The 21081-nt window shown below is 43.4% G+C and overlaps 2 protein-coding genes and 1 pseudogene across 7 annotated transcripts in view; 2 read left to right on the forward strand and 1 right to left on the reverse strand.

The window, feature by feature from the left end:
- The window catches only part of BRINP2 (BMP/retinoic acid inducible neural specific 2), a 226972-nt gene extending 207445 nt beyond the window's left edge, over window positions 1–19527 (reverse strand). For all 4 annotated transcript variants that reach the window (XM_081493883.1, XM_081493884.1, XM_081493886.1 and 1 more), the window contains exon 1: window positions 19397–19527. The gene's annotated coding sequence lies outside the window, so the exon portion shown is untranslated. The remainder of the gene's footprint in view (window positions 1–19396) is intronic.
- ASTN1 (astrotactin 1) overlaps window positions 1–21081 on the forward strand; it is a 345878-nt gene that overhangs the window by 59101 nt on the left and 265696 nt on the right. The gene's annotated exons all lie outside the window — the stretch shown is intronic.
- Window positions 310–20191, forward strand: LOC145507404 (casein kinase I-like; annotated as a pseudogene).

Here is a 21081-nt window from a genome sequence, read left to right on the forward strand (position 1 = left end):
CCCCACTCCCTTTCCACCCACTGAATAATTATGGAGATTAGGTGGGGCTTGTCTACATATTCAGTTAATGCAGGGCATTAATGGAATACAGATGAATCCTGTAACCGGAATTGGGAGAGTGTGGCAAGGTTGGGAGGGGCTGAAAAACGGTATCAGGGCAGAGATTAGCTTCTGGAACCAAGGTGGTGGTTGAACACATGTGAGTGAGAGCAAAGAAGTGAGTTTAAGCCAGGGAAGTGCATGGGAAGTGGAGAGAAAGAAAAGATAAAAAGCCACACAAGTCCAGCCACATAATTCAGAGGAAACAAGATGGCAGTAGAGGAAGGTGTGGAAGAGAACAAATCCAAGGTCAAAAGGGTGACAGTGGAGAATGCCCTTCCAGCTGGAACGGTCTGGTATGCTTCCCATGTGAAACAATCAATTCCAGAACAGGGACAGTAGACATGTCACTCAGCTCGTCCTGGCTCCAAGGTGTTTTAAGACTTTAATCACTGAACCTTGAGTGTCGTAATATTGTATGTGTGCTGTGTGCTCCATCGCTTCAGTCGTGTCCAACTCTTTGGGACCCTATGAACTGTAGCCCACCAGGCTCCTCTGTCCATGGGATTCTGCAGGCAAGAAAACTGGAGTGGGTCGCCATGCCCTTCTCCAGGGGATCTTTCGGCCCAGGGATTGAACCTGTGTCTCTTACATCCCCTGCATTGGCAGGCAGGTTCTTTACCACTAGTGCCACCTAGGAAGCCCATTAATATTATATATGATCCCTTTTAGTTCTGGAGAGAAAATGGTCTATTTTCTGCCACATGGAAACTAGAAACAGCCTTAGGTGCTGATGGCCTGATCTGGAGCAAGTGCAGTGGTTACGAGTTATTGTCTCTGTGCAGTGGTTACGAGTTATTGTCTCTGTGCAGTGGTTACGAGTTATTGTCTCTGTGCAGTGGTTACGAGTTATTGTCTCTGTGCAGTGGTTATGACTTATTGTCTCCTGTGGCGAACTGGCTGCCCGGTGCCACTTGGAGGCTGAACTCCTTGTGATAAAGAGGCAGTTTCCAGGCCATCTCTAGGAAAAGGCTGAATGTTTGCAGAGAAGGATGGAGATAGGAGAGGGCTGCAGGCTTCACGTGGGTCGGCTCTGTCTTATGCTTGCCTGTCCCTTTTCATGAGATGCTTTGTAGAGGCTTGGGAAAGAATTGGTCAGCTAGTTAAAGTTAGCTCTACAAAGACTGCCTCAGAAAGAGAAATGAAAGAGAACCTTCACAACCAGTCACGGGGGAGAGAGGTCATAGCAAAGGGAGGAGCAGGAGATGATGTAGGGAAAAAAAAAAATTAATGAGAAGAGCACTGGGCATGATAACAGACTGACTTGAAAAGGGGAAACGAGAAAAGGATTCTGGGCTGCCCCAGGACTGTCTAAGCTGCATGAAATGTAGAGATAAAAGGTAACACAGCTATCTTATTAGAATAGGGGGATGTCTGCACCTCATGCGTTTCTCCTCCACCCCCCTTTCCCCGGCTACATCTCAGACCCAGGGGCATTAGGGATGTGAGATGAAGAGAAAGCAGAGCTGCCTGTTTGGGAGGGAGCAAAATCTACTCGTTGTGGCAATATTGATCAAGAGCAGTTTGAAGCCATTTCCCCCATTGGACCTCACTACCCGCCTCCGCCTTTGAGTCCATGTTCCCAGGCTGATTGTCGCCAGGTGGCACCCACCCCTGCCAGACACAGGTGGATGCCCAGTGTCTTCGAGGAACTCACTCCCGGTGAGCAGGGCCTCAGCTGGCCCACAGAGGAGGTGTGGCAGGGAGGGGCCAGCAGTTCTGGAAACAGCTGGTATGTGTGTCATCAACAGAGTCCCTCTTCCTTTGATGTGAAAGATTCTCTACACAAAAGCCACTGTGAGCAGCAAAAACATGGTAATAAGTTTTTTTTTTTTGCTGCTGAAATGAAGCAATTATCGCAGATTAGGTAGACACCTAAGTGACTGCAGTGGTATCCAAAGCAATGTGCTATGAAGTTGGTTTCCACTGAAATAGAGAACAGTTGTGGAAGCCGCCTTGATGCCTAATTCATAGACATGGAGGAGGGTCCCTTGTCACTGGGCTCCTATAATGGTGGGAGAGAGAGAATGGGGTGGGGCAGGGGGAAGAAGTGAAATGCAAAGCAGAGCAGAGGACCACAGTAAACAGTGGCAAAACAACTTTGTAACAAACACTTCCAAGTGGCCAGCCCCTCCACTGCCTTCTATGGATGTGGGCCTGTCACGTGGGATCCTGCTCATTGGAGAACTGCTGCAGCCTCCAGGATCTCAGGAGACACAGCGAAATTCTGCCTTACAAATGGAACTGCTCACAGCTGCTCTGGAGTCCTTGCTTTGCTGAGCAGTTGGCCAGATGCTTGCAGAACTGAAGTGAGGGCCTAGGGTGATACACATGGGGAACACTTAATCCGTCAACCCCATCTTTTCTGTGTTCCCACTCTCTATCTTAGCATCTATAGCAGAGACAATCACCATCCTCTCACTTGAAGCAGGGGGTCCCCAAGCCCCAGTACCGATGCACAGCCTGTTAGGAACTGGGCTGCACCGCAGGAGGAGAGGGAGCAAAGCTTCACCTGCTGCTCCCCATCGCTCCCCGTACTGCCTGAACCGTTCCTCCAGCCCCCACCCTGTCCACGGAAACACTGTCTTCCACGAAACCAGTGCCTGGTGCCAAAACGGTTGGGGACTGTTGACATAGAGAACTAACTGGATATTTTAGAAAGCACACAGTTTCACTGAAGCCATCTAGCCGAAGCACCCCCGGGTTGGGAATATACTTGTAGGAGTCGCTTCGTAAATACGTTGTCATCATTTCTAGCCTTAAGAGTGACTGCAGACCAGCAGCATCAGCATCACCTGGGAGCCTCTCAGAAATGCAGATTCTAAGGCTCCATCCCACACCTGGTGAACTAGACATGTGCTTCAACAAGATCCCAGGTGGTTTATATGCACTCTGAAGGCTGAGAAGCACTGCCGCAACTGTCTTCAGCACGGCTTCTCTCCATGGTATTATAGTGGAGCAAGCCTGGTCTTCGGACTTAGGCCTAGATCCACACCTTAGCTCCATTGCTTCATGATACTGACCAAGAAACCTAAATTCTCTGAGACACAATATCTCCAGTATAAAGTCATAATGCCAGGGTGGTTGTGAGAATTCAGGGAACTAATTCATATCAAGTGGCTGCCAATGAGAACGAATGAACACAGTCTCCCCACTAACCTAGTCTTCTTGTTAAAGAACCTTTGAGTGAAATACAGTACGCCCCAATTTCTAAAAGGCTAGCTTTTATAGAAGCTGGTCTTTTCAAGTGGTATAGGAGGGTTACACACAATTCCACTTTGCTTGATCGATCTTCCCTCTCTCAAACTCAGCCAGGCTTTCACAGCAATCTTTTTCTAAATTATGTCTACTTCATAATTAAAGGCAAGATGCTGGCTTATTTCCTGGTCTGTTGAGCCCATACTTGAAGCAAGCTGGCATCAGGGGACCTTTCACATTTCCTTTTCTCTAAAGTGGACAGTGGTGCACCTGCTCAGGGCTTGTGTTCTGACAGTTTTGAGTCCAGATTCTCAGTTCAGTTCAGTCGCTCAGTTGTATTCAAAACTTTGTGACCCCATGGACTGCAGCATGCCAGGCTTCCCTGTCCATCATCAACTCCCAGAGCTTGCTCAAACTCATGTCCATAGAGTTGATGATGCCATTGAACTATCTCATTCTCTATTGTCCCCTTCTCCTCCTGCCTTCAATCTTTCCCAGCATCAGGGTCTTTTCCAATGAGTCAGTTTTTTGCATCAGGTGCCCAAAGTATTGGAGCTTCAGCTTCAGCATCAGTCCTTCCAATGAATATTCAGGACTGATTTCCTTTAGGATGGACTGGTTGGATCTCCTTGCAGTCCAGGGGACTCTCAAAAGGCTTCTCCAAGACCATAGTTCAAAAGCATCAATTCTTTGGCACTCAGCTTTCTTTATAGTCCAACTCTCATATCCATACATGACTACTGGAAAAATCTTAGCTTTGACTAGACAGAACTTGGTCGGCAAAGTAATGTCTCTGCTTTTTAATATGCCATCTAGGTTTGTCATAGCTTTTCTTCCAAGTAGCAAGCATCTTAATTTCATGGCTGCAGTCACCATCTGCAGTGATTTTGGAGCCTAAGAGAATAAAGTCTGTCACTGTTTCCATTGTTTCCCCATCTATTTGCCATGAAGTGAGGGGACCAGATGCCATGAAGTGAGGGGACCAGATGCCATGATTTTCATTTTTTGAATGTTGAGTGTTAAGCCAGCTTTTTCACTCTTCTCTTTCACTTTCATCAAGAGGCTCTTTGCTTTCTGACATAAGGGTGGTATCATCTGCATATCTGAGGTTATTGATATTTCTCCTGGCAATCTTGATTCCAGCTTGTGCTTCATCCAGCCCAGCATTTTGCATGATGTACTCTGCATATAAGTTAAATAAGCAGGGTGACAATATACAGCCTTGATGTACTCCTTTCCCAATTTGGAACCAGTTTCATATCTGGTTCTAACTGTTGTTTCTTGACCCACATACAGATTTCTCAGGAGGCAGGTAAGGTGGTCTGGTAGTGCCATCTCTTGAAGAATTTTCCAGTTTATTGTGATCCACACAGTCAAAGGCTTTGGTGTAGTCAGTAAAGCAGAAGTAGATGTTTTTCTGGAATTCTCTTTTTCTTTCTTTTCCAACGGATGTTAGCAATTTGATCTCTGGTTCCTCTGCTTTTTCTAAATCTAGCTTGAACATCTGGAAGTTCTCAGTTTACATACTGTTGAAGCCTTGCTTGGAGAATTTTGAGCATTTTTTTGCTAGCCTGTGAGATGAGTGCAATTGTGTGGTAGTTTGAATATTCTTTGACCTTGCCTTTCTTTGGGATTGGAATGAAAACTGACCTTTTCCAGTCCTGTGACAACTGCTGAGTTTTCCAAATTTGCTGGCATATTGAACCAGATTCTAGTTCTGCGATTTACTAAAGTAGGACCTGGAGGAGTTATCTAGTGTCTGTGAACTTATGCAGAGCACAGAACTGAAAAGTCCTTATCTACTAGGGTCACTGTAAAGTCAAAATCTATATACACTGAAAGCATAGAACCTTGCACATAGTAGGTGTTAGTGCATATTTATTTCCTCCTGCTTTGTAAAATTCTTATTAATAATTTTTCACATGTTACAATATATGGTTTAAATTTACCCACCAACTCTGAGTTCTCAAGCCAATAGACTTCAGTGAAAAAAATCAAATATTAGTGTGTTTTGTGGGTAGATAAATAAGGTAAAGAAAGGATGGAGAAGGAAGGGCAAGTAACAAGTGAATGATAATAAGTAGTGTAAGAGGGAAATATTCAGAAATAGAATTAAAGATGAAAGATGCCTTCAACTGAGCTTTTCAAGGAAGTGGAAAAATCAGTAAGTCTGAAAAACCTGGCCAGGCTAGACATAATTCTAAACTTTTTGGGAGGATAATCAAAATAATGAAAACTAATATTTCCTCTGGAACATCACTGAGAAAGGAAGGTTTGCCTGACAGTGACACATGCATAATTTTTGATCCTCTATTACTCACTATTTCAGAATCCGAGTTAATGTTAAGTTAGACACTCCAGCCCAAAGAGTATACTGATGAATCAGTCTTATGGTTTTAATAAATTAACCGTGAAATGTTACCTATTTTTACACTTAGGGAATCATGCTAACTTAGTCTTTGTTTGACCTTTATAACTTAAAGTTTTCTTTATACATTTTCTTTCCTCTGTAAGTTTATCAATGGCCTTTGACCAAAAGAATTAAAATTCTAACCTAGTAAAATTCTTATTAATAATTTTTCACATGTTACAATATATGGTTTAAATTTACCCACCAACTCTGAGTTCTCAAGCCAATAGACTTCAGTGAAAAAAATCAAATATTAGTGTGTTTTGTGGGAAGATAAAAAAGGTAAAGAAAGGATGGAGAAGGAAGGGCAAGTAACAAGTGAATGATAATAAGTAGTGTAAGAGGGAAATATTCAGAAATAGAATTAAAGATGAAAGATGCCTTCAACTGAGCTTTTCAAGGAAGTGGAAAAATCAGTAAGTCTGAAAAACCTGGCCAGGCTATCTATTTTAGTAGTTTGGAAAGATGAAAGCTCTTCCACCAAAAGCAGTAAAACTGTGGAGAACATCATATAATCTTATGAAAGGAAGGACCCATGAGAGATCTTCAAGTCTGTCTTCTGTATCTTGAGTCATGCCTGCACTTACAGAACCAGACAGATGAGAACCCATTTCTGTTTTTTAAACAATGTTAGAGGAAGATATTCTATAGCCTCTTGATTTCAGTTAGCATTCTACAATTTTGAAAATTTTAAACAAGTTCCAGTCACAGGTTGCTTTTCCTGAAATCTAACCGAGGTCTCCTGGGTTGGGAAGATCCCCTGGAGAAGGAAATGGCAACTCACTCCAGTATTCTTGCCTGGAGAATCCCATGGACAGAGGAGCCTGGTGGCTACAGTTCATGGGGTCACAAAGAGTTGGACACGTCTGAGTGACTAACACTTTCCTTCTTTAACCAAGGTCTCATGTTTCTTGTTCAACAGAGATTAAAAAAAAAAATACTCTTTTTGGCTGTGCTGGGTCTTTGCTGCTGCACTGGCTTTTCTCTAGTTGCAGAGAACGGGGGCTATTCTTTGTTGCGGTGCATGGGTTTCTCATTGTGGTGGCATCTCCTGTTGCAGAGCACAGGCTCCAGGGTGTGCAGGCTTCAGTAGCTGTGGCACTTGGGCTCAGCAGTTGCAGTTCCTGGGCTCTAGATAGAGCACAGGCTCAACAGCTGTGGCACACAGGCTTAGTTGCTCCAGAGCGTGTGGAATCTTCCTGGATCAGGGATCAAACCCATGTCTCCTGCATTGGCAGGCAGATTCTTTACCACTGAGCCACTATGGAAGCCCTCAATGGTGATTTTTGTAGACGGTATTCTGCTAAGCACTGGAGTTCTAAAATTCTATCCTAGAGCATTCTCACATTCAATGCAGTGAAGTTGTCTCTCCCCTGGGATAGTGTATGTGCGTGTGTGTGTGTGAAGCACAATTTATCTCCTTTAAAACCACTTTGAGAGTTTTATCAGGTGTGTCTCAAACATCTTCTAACAATGTGTCACAAATGTAACATCAGTGATTTCATGCACACTTTCCTAGAAGGATCTATATTCCTCTACTATTTCTGAACAAATGAATTCCTTAGATTTACCACCTATTTCCTGCGAGCTTCAAGTAAATACTTTTAAATGTAGCAAACTATATTTGAAAAGTCAATATTGTAATTTAAAGAATTTCACTTATGTCTATTCTCAATTTTAATTTTTACCAAACTGATGAGGCCTGACATCCTCTGTCTCTTCTAGATGTTGTGCAGAATCAAATAGCCCCAATTTTGTTGAATTTCTTCTCATTTTTCTCTATGCTGTTCTATCTCCTTTTCTTGCTCATCCTTCTTTTGTGGTGGTAGTTGTTTAGTTGCTAAGTAACGCCCAACTCTTTTTGTGACCCCATGGACTTTAGCCTGCCAGGCTCCTCTATCCATGGAATTTTCCAGACAAGAATACTGGGGTAGGTTGCCATTTCCTACTCCAGGGGATCTTCCCAACCCTGGGATGGAACTTGAGTCTCCTGCATTGGCAGGTGGATTCTTTACCACTGAGCCACCTGGGAAGCCCTCATCCTTCTCTACCTCACCACCTTCAAGACTCAGTCCTAGATCTTCTGCTTGTTCTCCATAGGTGATCTCATTTACCCTGTTGATTTCATTGCTACCTAAATGCCCACAACTGCTAAATCTAGTCCTCCAGTTCAGATATTCTTCTGAACTCAAAAGTTGTATGTATAATATTTGTATATCAAATATGAGCATTTTTTTTTTATCTCAGAGGCACAGAATGTTAACATGCTTCAAACTAGATTTACTGTTTCTTCCTTTACCTGCCATCCCTCTTCCTTCTGTTTTTCCCAACCCAATAATTGGCACTACCCACTATTCACAATAACCAAAAGGTGGAAAGAACCCAATTTCCCATCAGCAGATGAATAGATAAAATGTGTTATACACATACAGTGGAATATTATTCAGCCTTAAAAAGAAGGAAATGCTGACACTTGCTATAGCATGAATAATCCTTGAGGACATTATGCTATGTGAAATAAGCCAGTCACAAAGGACAGATACTGTATGATTCCACTTATTCCTAGAGTGATCAGATTCACAGACAGAAAGTAGAGTGATCACTGCCATGGGTTGAGAGGAAGGGACTATAGGGAAGAGAGGGTTGCTGTTTATATGGTACAGAGATTCGGTTTAGGAAGATGAGAATTCTGGAGATGGATGGTAGGGGTAATGATTGTACAACAATGTGAATGTACTTTAATGTCCTGTAAATGTCGACTTAAAAATAGTCAAAGATGTTAAATTTCATGCTATGTGTATCTCACTATAAACTTTTAAAAGATAAAAAAAGTAAGGGAACATGTTAAAAGATACCACCTAAAGCAATCCCAGAATATGGAACATGCTCTAGGACAAATGACCAGGTTTTAGTAAAAAATCAAAGGCAATAAAAAAGGAGGAGGGAGGGAGGGAAGAATGATTATGGAATAAAGGAGGCCTAAGAGATAAAAATACAGAAAGGGGTAAACAACGGCCCTTCCACCTGCGGTCTCAGCCAGGAACCTAGAGGTTATGCCTGAATCTTCTTGCCCCATGTATCCATTTCTGTTTGCACATGTGCTTTGCTTACAGAAACCCCCGGGTTCAAACTGAGAAGCAAGCACCAAAGGGAGTTGGATAAGGGAGGCATTTTTTATGTTTTAAAGTTGCACGGAAGACTTTACAAAGAAAGTGAGCCTGCTAAGGGCCTTGAATGCTGGGTGACAGAGAATTACTTAAGAACCGGTTGCTGGTGATAAGATTCTAGATAGAGGGACAGAATGAGGATGCAGTAGGAATAAGCTTGACACACGAGTGGCAGTTACGGATGGGCAGCTGCAGGAAAGCCTTCTTACCTGACCAGTCTGGTCATGCTGACTGCTTGTAGAGGTGGGCCCTCTGGAGCAGTGTGGGCCAAACTCCACTCGGGGAGAGTAGCATATGGTTTTGTAGATAGGCAAATGCATGTATACGTGTGACAGTCTGTGATGTAAAGGAGTCAGCAATTAGATTGTATCTAATTCTGGAAGCTTCTGCAAAATAGGGGTCAAACTATACAAAGGAATGGGGGACTTGAACACGCTGATTGTGAGAGGATAGGTCTTACAGGGAAAAGGGGGGCCTTATCCAATCAATGCTGAACTTTAGGGAGAAGGGATGGAGAGGGGACACTTTAAAGAGAGGACTTATCTTCAAAGGCTGTTTGTGGATGCAGGCAAGATGAGCATCTAAAGGGATGACAAGACATAACTAGGATGCACTTAATAAAGCCTCTGGATTGAAATGCAGTGGAAACCCCATTTTGAGAATTAGGATTTCTTAACAGATGATGGGTAAGCTTGCTATTAAACACATTCAGAGCCTGTTCCCTGTGTTTGACATCTGTGTGATGGAACATGGCTCTTAGTTACTTATTCGTTGCTACCTCTTTCCCCTGGACCATTCTTATATTTTAAGCTCCCTCCCCTATGACTGGTTAATGTTCTCCACTCCCCTTTCTTTCTTTGAACCAACAGTTTTGTCTAAATCTGTCAATCAAGGTCCCAGCAGAAAACATGTTATATACTCCAACTGAGTCTTACAGAATTTACTGAGGGATTATTTAAAAGGTACAAATGGGAATAGTGCAGTATGCAGAGGCTGTTGAACAGAAAGTGTTGTGACCAGTCTCAGGCCTGAAGAGCAGGAGGAGGAGGAAGTTACCAGGACTCTGAGATGGTGAGGGCTGTTGGGACAGAGCTGTGACTTTCACTGAGGGACGAGGCCAGCCCAAGGCTGGCCTCTGGGAAATCTCAGCCTTCTTCATCCCTCTGCTCTCACAGAGGTCAGCCTCTGTGGTCTCAGAGCAAGATGAACAGTGAATGGTGCATCAGAACAGCAAATGGAATATTCCTATTGGGTTTCCATGTAGATCTTTTGCCATCCTCTTCTTTAATACTGCAGCTTTATTCTGAGCACAATTTAAAAGTTTTTCACTCGTGCTTAATTTTGCTTTTATATTATCATATGTTCTTACTTATTCAATGAAATTTCAAAATAGAGTCTACTTATAGCTAGGTCAGACCTGCCAGTCTTAACCTGAGCTATGAGCCCCCACCAAAACTTCTCAAGACTCAGGAATAAGCAGCTTCTAATGCTGATTCCGACTCAGGAGGTCTGGGGAGGAACCTGAGCATCTTCGTTTCAAACATGTTCCCAAGGGATGTCCATGCAGCTGGTCCATGGACCACATTTTGAGGAGCAAGGCACTCCAGGATTTTAAAAAGGTCTTTAGATAAACTACCAGCTGCCCTGAAATTAGTTAGGTGAGGCAGTGGGAGGGTCCAGCTTTCTGCGGACAGCCTGCCATCTGCTACTTCATTATTTCTTGGCTTTGCCACCAGTTCCCAGGATTCAAGTGTACCATGTACTTCTCCAAGTTTCAAAATTTCTGCCTTCTACATGGGCTTTAATGCTGCTCTTTTTCCTGGACTTGTGAGAGAATGATGACAGCAAATTACTATGATTATCTTCTGGGAATGGTGTCTTCTAAGACCTACTATCTGCCTCACCACTGCTGTCATTTGTTTGGACACCATTCAGCTTGATGCTTACCTGAGCCAAATAAGCTGATGATGTTTTAGTGACTGGATCAGTGAATTGCAGGAAATAAGGAGTCTGTAATCTTAAGGTGAGCTTTCTTTTACCAAGGTAAGGTATCACAGCCTAAAATTTTAGTGTATCTTAACGTATCTTACAAAACAAGGGACCGGTTTGTCAGAGGCTGAAGCTGTAAAATAGTGACGGAGGCATAGGGAAAGGGGGAGGGATGTGTTCTTCTGAGTTTTATTTCAGACAGGAAGCTGATAGATGAAGAAGTGGAACTCTGAGGCGGACCTGGGGAAGTTACCAGGTGACATTGAGAGAAGGTTCACGCCGGGATGTCAATGGATACCACCCAGCCTTGTGCCTGTGGACTGAGATAGCAGCGAGACCAGTGGAGCTAAAGACGTGGGGAGTAAAAGTGGAGAAGAGGACTATAAAGGATGAATCTTTGTCATCATCAATTGGGAAAAGCAGTAGCATTTAAGAAAATAGCGATTTTAACGTAAACAGTATAAAAATGCTGTTCTCTGTGTGCCTTTGGTATGGCCAGTTCTCTACACATTGATATATTCTTTCAGATCATCCTGCCAACTCTGGAGAGTAGCATAATTAAAAGCCCAGACGCTAAATTGCTTGGGTTTAAATCTGGTGTGCACAGATTCCTGGAAATGTGGCATTCTGAAGCTTTTAACCTTCCTGTGCTGCACGTTCTTTACACAGTGAAATGGACATGAAAATAGTAACAAGCTCATAGGGTTGTCTGGAGGAATAAAGGACTTGATAAGTGAAAATTTCTCAGAACAGTGCAGGCATAGACTAATTTCTCAATCAGCGCTATCAGCGCTAACAATAATTATTATCATCATCTCATCGAGTTCGATTTCCTGCTTAAATGTGAGTTCTTTCCATGAAGCCAGGTTGTGTTCTCCAGATTACAGTGGGATGACCCAGTTAGTTATAGTGGAGAGGAAGTCTTAACAGTGTCGAAACACCCACAGGATACGTTCCCTTTATGTTTATAGCACAATAAGCATCTATCTATAAAGGAGTATGGGAAAAATGATTTGAGAGTGTGAAACATAGTGGCTGAGATTCGTCAGTGATTCTGAGGAACTAAGGTGAAGGAAATTCATGCTAGCAATGGTATATCAAGCTCTCAGTTTGTGGCACAGTTTTTTTCAGGAGTGAAAAGGAATTAAACCCTCTTAGGGAACCATTTAGTCCTCGAATCAGGAAGGTATTTCAGGTAAGTTCTGTGAGACTCAAAAGGTAATTATTACCAAGTATCCAGTGTACCATCAAGTATTGGCTAAGTCCCATACAAGCATATTATTCAATCTTCTCTCACTCCTTCATGGTAGCTAAGTATCGTCACATAATCCCCCATCAGTGAGGAAAGGATGGGCCTGGAATTCCTAAGTGACTCTCTGATCAAGGGCAAATGGCAAGTCAGAGAGGGAGCCATCACTTGTCTCCATAGTCGGTGGGCCTCCATTCTGCCTATTAACTCTGGGAGCCAGGCTAAGCAGTCGAAGAGCAAGGCCCATTTGGGAGAACAAGAAACTCATTTCAAAAAGATGCTTGACAAAAGCAGTGATCAAGGAGGGATAAAGATAAGGCCCAGGGGAGTACTATTTCACAACTGGAAAGCAGGGGAAGACATGGCTATCGCCTCATCTAAATCTTTTCAGCCTACAGATGAGGAGGGAAGGGTCTAGACCTCAAGGGCATTTGCAGTTAGTGTCAGCATGGAGACAAGAGCCCCTTCCTGGACTATGGTTTATTTCACCCTCTCTCCCCACAAAGTGCAATTGCTTTCGCTGGGAATGAGAGGCTGTCAGTATAAGTGTCTGTGGCATCTTTTTAATAGGAAATAGTTAAACTGGGAAAAATCATGCTTTTTAATTATTGAAATCCTTTACTGATGCTGAGACATTGTTTGTTTGGTGAACATATGTGGAGAATATTAATAGATATTATATATTACTAAAGCTCCCTCTTACTGACTTCTGCGTCACAACATAAACACACAGAGCCCAATAAAACATGACTTTGTCTTAATAGCATTATGAATAAATTATTAAGAACTTTTTTCTTCTGCAGTAACTTTACTAGTTTTTTTTTTCAAAAAAAAAAAATCAAACCTTTCATAAGACTGTAATTAAAAGTAAAGGAACATGCAGCAGATTTTAGCTGCATAATCCTCAGGAGATTAATATAGAATTGTCAAAACTCAGACTAAAGGATATTCTCTGTTTGCTGAGGGGCTCCTTGAGAATGGCTTCCAAGGGGCCATCACCTCCGGTGGTTGCTTATGCATCTCGTCAACTATGGCTGAGGTTTGTGCTGTGGAGCACTTGCCCAGAATGGTTACCCCACCATGCTTGTTGGAGCTGAAGGACATCACCAAAGTCAAGGAGTCGATCTTCTCTTGCCTGCATTATACACATCTAGCACAAGCCTGGCCCACAGCAGGCCCTCTTCAAATCCTTGTTGGATGAGTTACTGCACTTCAGGCCATACGCTTTAACTCCAAAGCCAGGTACCATGGTTTGGATGTTTAACTGAGCTGGCCTAGGAATCTGCTTAGAGCTAGTTGACACCATGAATAACTGTGATGAGATGGAGGACCCAGTTTAATGAGTAAGGGCTCCTATGTCAGCCAGACCTATATTTTAGTAATGATGTCATTATCTTAGGCAAGTTACTTTTTCACTTTGAACTCATTTCTTGAAAACTGATAGTACCCAATTCTCAGGGGCTGGTGAGGACTGTGTGATAAACCTTTTCTCAGTCACTAAGTCATGTCCAACTCTTTGCCACCCCATAGATTGCAGCCCACCAGGCTTCCCTGTCCTTTACCATCTCCCGGAACTTGCTCAAACTCACATCCATTGAGTCGGTGATGTCATCCAACCATCTCATCCTCTCCTCTATCATCCTCTTCTCCTCCTGCCTTTTCCAGTGGTTTGGCTCTTTGCATCAGGTGGCTGAAGTATTATAGCTTCAGCTTCAGCAATCAGTCCTTCCAATGAATATTCAGGGCTGATTTCCTTTAGGATTGACTGGTTTGATAAACATGTAAAATGACCTAACTCAGAGTCTGGGAGTTTGTTCTTAGTATTCACTTCTGCTTGCCACCCGATGGAAGCCCTGGAGGAGAGTCGCCTGATCAGAAGCCAGCTACTAAGTTTGACTGATCTGTTGCTTTGCTGTTTCTGCAGACCCACTGAGTACCTGCTGCTCTATCTCTGTAACTCAGTGTATCCTCTTCTCTGTTCTCGTGTTAGATCAGTTTTAATTCAGAGTCTCTGTGGCTGCTTTCTCCTGACCAGCCCTCCAGTGTGGCTTCATTCAACTCTCCCAGTGCCCAGTCCTTCTAACCCTGCCAGAGAGCATGCAGAGGACAAATGGCTGCCTGTGATTTTGAATGTAAGGACAGGGCTACTGTAGATCTCATTTAGCCTTGCAAATCTCACTCTAATTTTTTTCTGACTTCTTCATACAGTCCCCCAATATATCTCTACATCATCCATTTGCTTTTATGTCTTATGACGAGGTAGGAGGTCACTCTCAAACCTTCTCTTTTGGGAGGTGAGAACACATATGATCTCTGCAAGAACAACACCAACCTTAGCACTTACATGGTGCTTCTTCCTGCAGACATTAGCTGGTTCTTTTAACATCCTTGAAGACAGGCAGGAGTTCTTATCATCCTTTTGCAGTGCGGGAAAGCTAAGGTAGGCAGAGTCAGATGTTTATTTTAGGTCATAGCAGCAGCCACGATGGTCAGGGAATAGTTTCAGGCAAGGTCTGCTCCCAGTTGGAGTTCTGATACCTCAAAGCAATACATCTGGTTTATGGTTTCTCTGAAGTCTTTTGGGTTGGCACCACTGGTTTCTTCTTCCTCTTTGGATCTTGGCCAGTTCTATAGTGCTAGGAGTAATTCCTTCGTGAGTCTAAAGGAAGTTAGATGCATTAAACGTGAATGTGAATGCCTAAAATTTTGAGGACTGCCTTTTGGAAGGTATTTCATAGACCACCCCTTGGATACCATCATTTCTGAAAGAATTTTGGGCTTGACTGAGAAAGTGGTCTGACCCAGTGATGACAATTGTGAAAATTTTAAACCTTCTACTACTCCCAGCTATTTAAGACTTTTTTTTTTTTTCAGGCAAAACTCTGTTTTTTCTTGCACTTGGAATACTCCCTGGTGTTTGGATTGACATGAAGCAGAGTTGAAAAGAATCCTTAGGTTCTTTTCTCTAAGGAATCTGATTGTTGTTGTTTGGTTGCTCAGTCGTGTCTGACTCTTTGTGGCCCCATGGACTGTAGCCTGCCAGACTCTTCTGTCCATAGGATTTCCTAGGCAAGAATACTGAAGTGGGTTGCCATATCTTTCTCCAAAGAATACAGACATTTTGCTAAAGGGCTGTTGATCTCCATAGAAACTATACTATATGAAAATAGCCTGAGGAGTCAATGGTCCCAAATTTGAATCTCTTTGCCCTTAGTAGCAGTAAAACTTCCATAGGCTTCATCCTCTTTCAGAGTTTGTTTCCTTCTTTGTAAAATGAGGCCAGTATTACCTGCCTTGGAAAGCTACTGTAAAGATAATTTAAATGCCTAACACTGTATTGGCTCATAATAAGTACTTAAAAGTTTATTCCTTCCTCCGTTTATTAAATCTTGAGGATATACCTCTGAGTTCCCTCAGTAGTCCTTACAGATGGAGTACAAAGGACAAATGCCCAATTAGTCCATGTCCCCAAATGATGTGTGTTCCCTGAATTTATCTGATTTCTCTCTAATTAGTGGGACACACCTCAGGTAACACAGACTGCCAGCAATCAACTTGAAATGACAGACATGAACTCACTCATTACCCTAATAGGTCCATTTTTAGTATATGAAAACTGAGACCCAATCCTGCCTTGGGGCAAAAAGAAGTGAGTGCCTTGGTTCCTGCATAAGAATGTGACATTTATACATTTGTGTTCCTCATTTGCAGGCTGATGACCAGTTTCATAAGCAATGATGAGGGTAAAACAGGGCAAGGGAGGGAAGGCTGCCTGTAGGTACAGTCATTCTTTATCTTACTGATGGGACATCTCTGCTACTAATGTGTCACTCTCGTCCTACCTTGTTTCTATAGGAAAATGTTCAGAGCTCGATTGTTTTAAAATGACATAGACATACACTCATATTAACTTACAAGTCATAAGCATAAAGGTCAGTGCATTTAAACAAAGATAACAACCCTGTATAACCAGGACCTTGATCAAGAAAGAAAACAGAAAGAGCACCCCTCCCCCCCAAAAAATCCTCCCTGTGCCCCTTCCAGTCACCACCACCCCCTCCACTAGGGGAAGCATTAACTGGATGTGTAACGCCACAGATTAACTGGATCACTTTGAAATTTTATATAACAGAATCATAGGGTTCAAACTTTTTGTGTAAGTGGCTTCTTTTACTCTACGATATGTTTTTGTGAAAATTTGTTTGTGTTATTGAGTGTAGCTCTAGTTCACTCATTATCACTGCAAAACAGTACTCCATTATGTGACTATAACGCAATGCATTTATCCATCCTACTCATTATGGCCATTTGGGTCGTTTCCAGTTTGGGGCAGTTTTGAATAGGGCTGCTATGAGCATTCTTGTGAATGTTTTTTGACTCATATACAAATGCATATTAGTTAGGTATACACTGATGACTGGAATTTCTGGATACAAAGTGCCTAGCTTTCAAAGCTACTGTCAAACAGTTCTCCAAAGCTGGGTCTTTGGTTTTTAAAAGACAAGGTCATGTTAGTGGTAACACTGGGAAAAGACCCTGGGACCAACCTTGCGTCAGTAATCATCTTAGAAATGGAATTATCTTGCTCAAGTTATAGTTTATGTGCTACTCACAAATGGCGTTTCAATTCCCAATTCTATCACAATGGTTAGTTTTCCTCACCCAAGAGTAACAAGGATTTTGTCTCATCCTGGACTCTGAAAGGCAAAACATTTTTCGTGCAGGTACCAACCTTTCTCCGGATGTGAAGGCCTCAGCTTGTTCATTTTTATGGTACAATAAAAGCCCACTTTTAAAAATTGGCCAGCAGGGGATTAGGGTATCAGTAGAAAAATTCTCTATGTATGCAGTTTCTAAGCTATCTTTATCCTGCTTGTTCTGTTCTGGAAATGTATTACTAGAAACTGTCACTTGTCTTAAATGTTTTCATGAATGATATTTAGTTGCCTAAGGCTTTTTTTTTTTTAGCAAAGTACATAGATTATTTTTTATATGCAGAGAGAGAGAATAATAAATGTTCTGCCTCAACAAAAGCATCACCAAATGCCAGCTAACTGACCTCATTTCCCTGTTTCCAGCACAGTGAAATTTCATTATCATCATCATCTGCATTAACTAACTTTTATTATCTGTCTATAAAGCACTAAGGGGTTTATAGTAGAATGAGGTGAAATAGAACATGTGTTGAAATTGGAATTAGTACCTGAGAACAAGTCTTTCTGCCATTTACTAGTTCTGTATTTTTGGGACTATCACTTAACTTCTTCTACCTCAGCTTCCACAGTTTTAAAAAGGAAGGGTTATTTTCCAAGACAATAAGAATCTTTAAAAATCCTGTGATTTGAATTTTAATCAATTTGGGTATGTTGATTGAAATGCAACTGTCAAACAGTTCTCCAAAGCTGGGTCTTTGGTTTTTAAAAGACAAGGTCAATCCATGACTGATTCATGTCAATATATGGCAAAAACCACTACAATATTGTAAAGTAATTAGCCCCCAACTAAAATAAATAAATTTATTAAAATAAACTAAAATAAAATAGACCTCTAAAAATAAAAATAAAAAAATAAAAGACAAGGTCATATTAGTGGTAACACTGGGAAAGGACCCCGGGACCAACCTTGAGTCAGTAATCATCTTAGAAATGGAATTATCTTGCTCAAGTTATAGTTTATGTGCTACTCACAAATGGCATTTTTTTGTTGTAATATATTATTACTTTTTACTTTCATAGCTTAAGAAGATAGATGCCCATACTTTCCTGAGTTCAATGACTTTTACTTACTGGACTTTTACTCAACGGACTTTCCTAAATAAATGAGAATGCTTGTCCCAAATGAATTAAGGGCAACAGTAAGAAGAATCCTCCCACTTCCTAATGATAGTTTCCCTGAAATTGCTCTGTCTTTATTTAGTGAAGAGGGAAGTGGAGCAGAGGAGGGGAAAATTCACTGGGCAATAATATTGGCAAAACATTGAATTGTCCCATCCTCAAATATCTTCTTAGTCTTTATTTTTAATATTAGTATTTATTTATTCAGAAAAAATATTCATTAAGCACCAGCTATTTGTCAGGGACTTAAGATCTAGAAATAGGTTAATAGAAACCCACACAGTCAATGAAAGTCTGCACAGTAAACTAAAGTCTCTTGTGTCTAGGGATACAACAGATCTGATATGTTGCATGATTTTCCCTTTAAAATAGCAAAATAATGGAAGATAGCATATGTTCATTGTGGAAAATTTCAGACGTGATTTTTTTTAAACAGCCTGTACACATCATAAAATATGAGCCAGGACTTTAAAGGAAGATTATATGTTGATTTATTCTCTTCTGCCTGCCACTTTTTCCCTGGAATATAATTATATTGAAAGGCTGGTAAGAATGAGGTTTTCGGAGAAAAAAGAGAACATAAAAATCAGCTTTGGAGTTTCTTCAACATAATACTTTGTGTTTAATTTTTAATTATAGAGGTATAAGAGATTATATCCAGTGTGTTGAGAATTGATATTGCTTAATGGAAATGTGTTTTCTTCCCTACTATTTTATGTATTATTCATAGAAAAAAAAGTGGTCTTTTATGAAAGGGCAGTTGGTCCTTTAACAGACAGGAACTTCTTCAGTTAGAGTAGCTGCTAACAGTGGTTTTGATTTGCTGCCCAACGTGCATTTACAGGCTCATTTAATATTAATAGAAGGTGATCTGGGTTCACTTCATGACCTCTTGAAACCTAAATCACAGACTGGGTCACTTAAGAGGTTTGGGGAGAGTAGACAGCCACTTAGCAACAGTTAGAAACTTTGGCTAGAAAAGAATCTCTATACAAATGAATACGTAGCTATCAAGTTACGGCCCATCAAGTCCTGGTGCCCCAGCTGTATGTACCTGGAGTCCCACTTCTGAGAGCGGCTCAGTGACACAGAGGGCGTCCTCACTCCTTTGACCGGTGGGGGAAGCACAACACCTCAGAGCTGGAGTTGCTCAGCGTGGAGGACCTTTTCTACTCCAACTGCACATTCATGCTCTAAACAGTGCTCACAATCGCAGTCCTGCTGGTCCCCCGCCTGGATTGAGAACACGCACACCAAAACCTCATCTACCCGGATGTGAAGCCCGAGAACTTTCTGGGGGGCCGCCGGGCACTAAGCAGCAGCACACCACCCACATCATCAACTTGTACCTGGACGAGGCGTCCAGAGACCCCGAGACCAAGGATCACATCCCGTTCCGCGAGCACAAGAGGCGACGGACACGGCGCACTGCTTGAGCATCAACACGTACCTGGGCAGGAGCAGAGCCACCAAGACGACCTGGAGACCCTGGGCCACCGGTCCCTGTGATTCCTGCGCGGCAGCCCGCGCGGCCAGGGGCTCAAGGCCCGCGTGCTCAAAGAAAAGTTCCCAGAAGACCCCGGACACCAAGCGGGCCACGCCCATCAAGATGCTCCGCGACAGCTTCCGGGAGGAGACGGCCTTGTACCTGCGCCACGTGTGGCGCCTGGACTACTTCCCAGATCCGGATTCCGACCACCTGCGTGAGCTCTTGATCACCTCTGACCACAGCTGCCTCGTGGTTGGCTACGACTGGGCCGGGTAGCCCCTCCGTATGCTTGTGGGACTGTCCCCACTGACCCGCCCTCGCAGCCTCCAGCGCGCAACGAAGCCCTGCTACCCTACAGAAACAAGGCACTGAACTCCATCAATGGGCAGCTGAATGCCGACGACCCCACTGCCAGTCACTTCAGTGTCCCCATCACAGTCCCTGCAGAGGTGGAGGTGGTTGATGACACCAAGGTGCTGCTGTTTCTTTCAGAAGAGAAAGAAAATCACTGCAGCGGCACATGCGACCTTGACGCCGTGGCCCCTAAATCGTTCCGCTGCATCCCCTCGGGCCAACTTGTCCATGGCCATGTGGCCGCAGCCAGACGCGGACTGTGGGGCCGCGAGAGCTACCCTCTTCACCCCACGTGGCGTCTTCTTTCACAGAAGACTTTGGCCGAGATTTCTACACCTGCGTCTAGTCCGGCTCTCCAAGCGCATTAACTGTTTAAAACAAGGGAAAAAAAGAAAACCCTAGCAACCGTCCTGCCTTGCGCCTCCGCCTGTGTCTGCTGAGTGAGTAGAGCGGCCGCCCATCCTGTTAGTCTCATCAAGTGCAGCTGGTCTGCTTCCATCTGGAGGCCGTTTTCTCCAGGGGACTCTGCTAGGCGTTGCTGCCAGGGGTGAGCCTGCCCAGGGCCTCCTCAGACCAAAGGGGAAGTCAGGGTGAGGGCAGCCCCCGATCCAGACGCTACTCCCAAGCCCAGGCTGGCGGGTGTTTCCCGGGGCAGGGGGCGGGCGGGTTGCAGCCCACCTGCTGCGGGAGTGTGCCGAAACTCCTGGCGTGGCGGCCACCACGTGGCCTCGTGGGTGGCGCCGGGTGCACTCAGGCTTCTTGTGTCGGTTCTGCACTACTGGCCAAGCAGTGGAAGACAAGCGCCTTAAAACGGACAACACCACAGGTACGAGTGGGGCGGGCCTCGCCCCTAGTGCGGTCCCCATAGTCTCCTGGAGGCCTGCATGCTACACGGAGCAACCAGAGGTGTTCCCTGCGGTGTGTGCATCTAGGTCTTGCTTTACAACGTGTTCTGAAATGGTACTGGGTTTCTCTGATGCTTCCTGGAAGCCAGAGAATTTAGGGGCTTTTTTAAAAAAAAATAACAACAAAATAATGATAATAATAATAATGTGTTAGTTGCTCAGTCGTGTCCAAGTCTTTGGGACCCCACGGGTTGTAGCCCGCCAGGCTCCTCTGTCCGTGAGATCTTCCAGGCAAGAATACTGGAGTGGGTTGCCATTTCCTTCTCCATAGGATCATCTCGACCCAAGGATGGAATCGGGGTGTATCGCATTGCAGGCAGAGTCTTTACTGTCAGAGCCACTGGGGAAGCCACAAATAAGAATAGCTGTGGCTATTATTAATGCGAG

The sequence above is a fragment of the Giraffa tippelskirchi genome, chromosome 5 (genome assembly GCF_054371585.1).
Source record: "Giraffa tippelskirchi isolate mGirTip1 chromosome 5, T2T-mGirTip1v1.2.pri, whole genome shotgun sequence".
Classification (NCBI taxonomy): domain Eukaryota; kingdom Metazoa; phylum Chordata; class Mammalia; order Artiodactyla; family Giraffidae; genus Giraffa; species Giraffa tippelskirchi.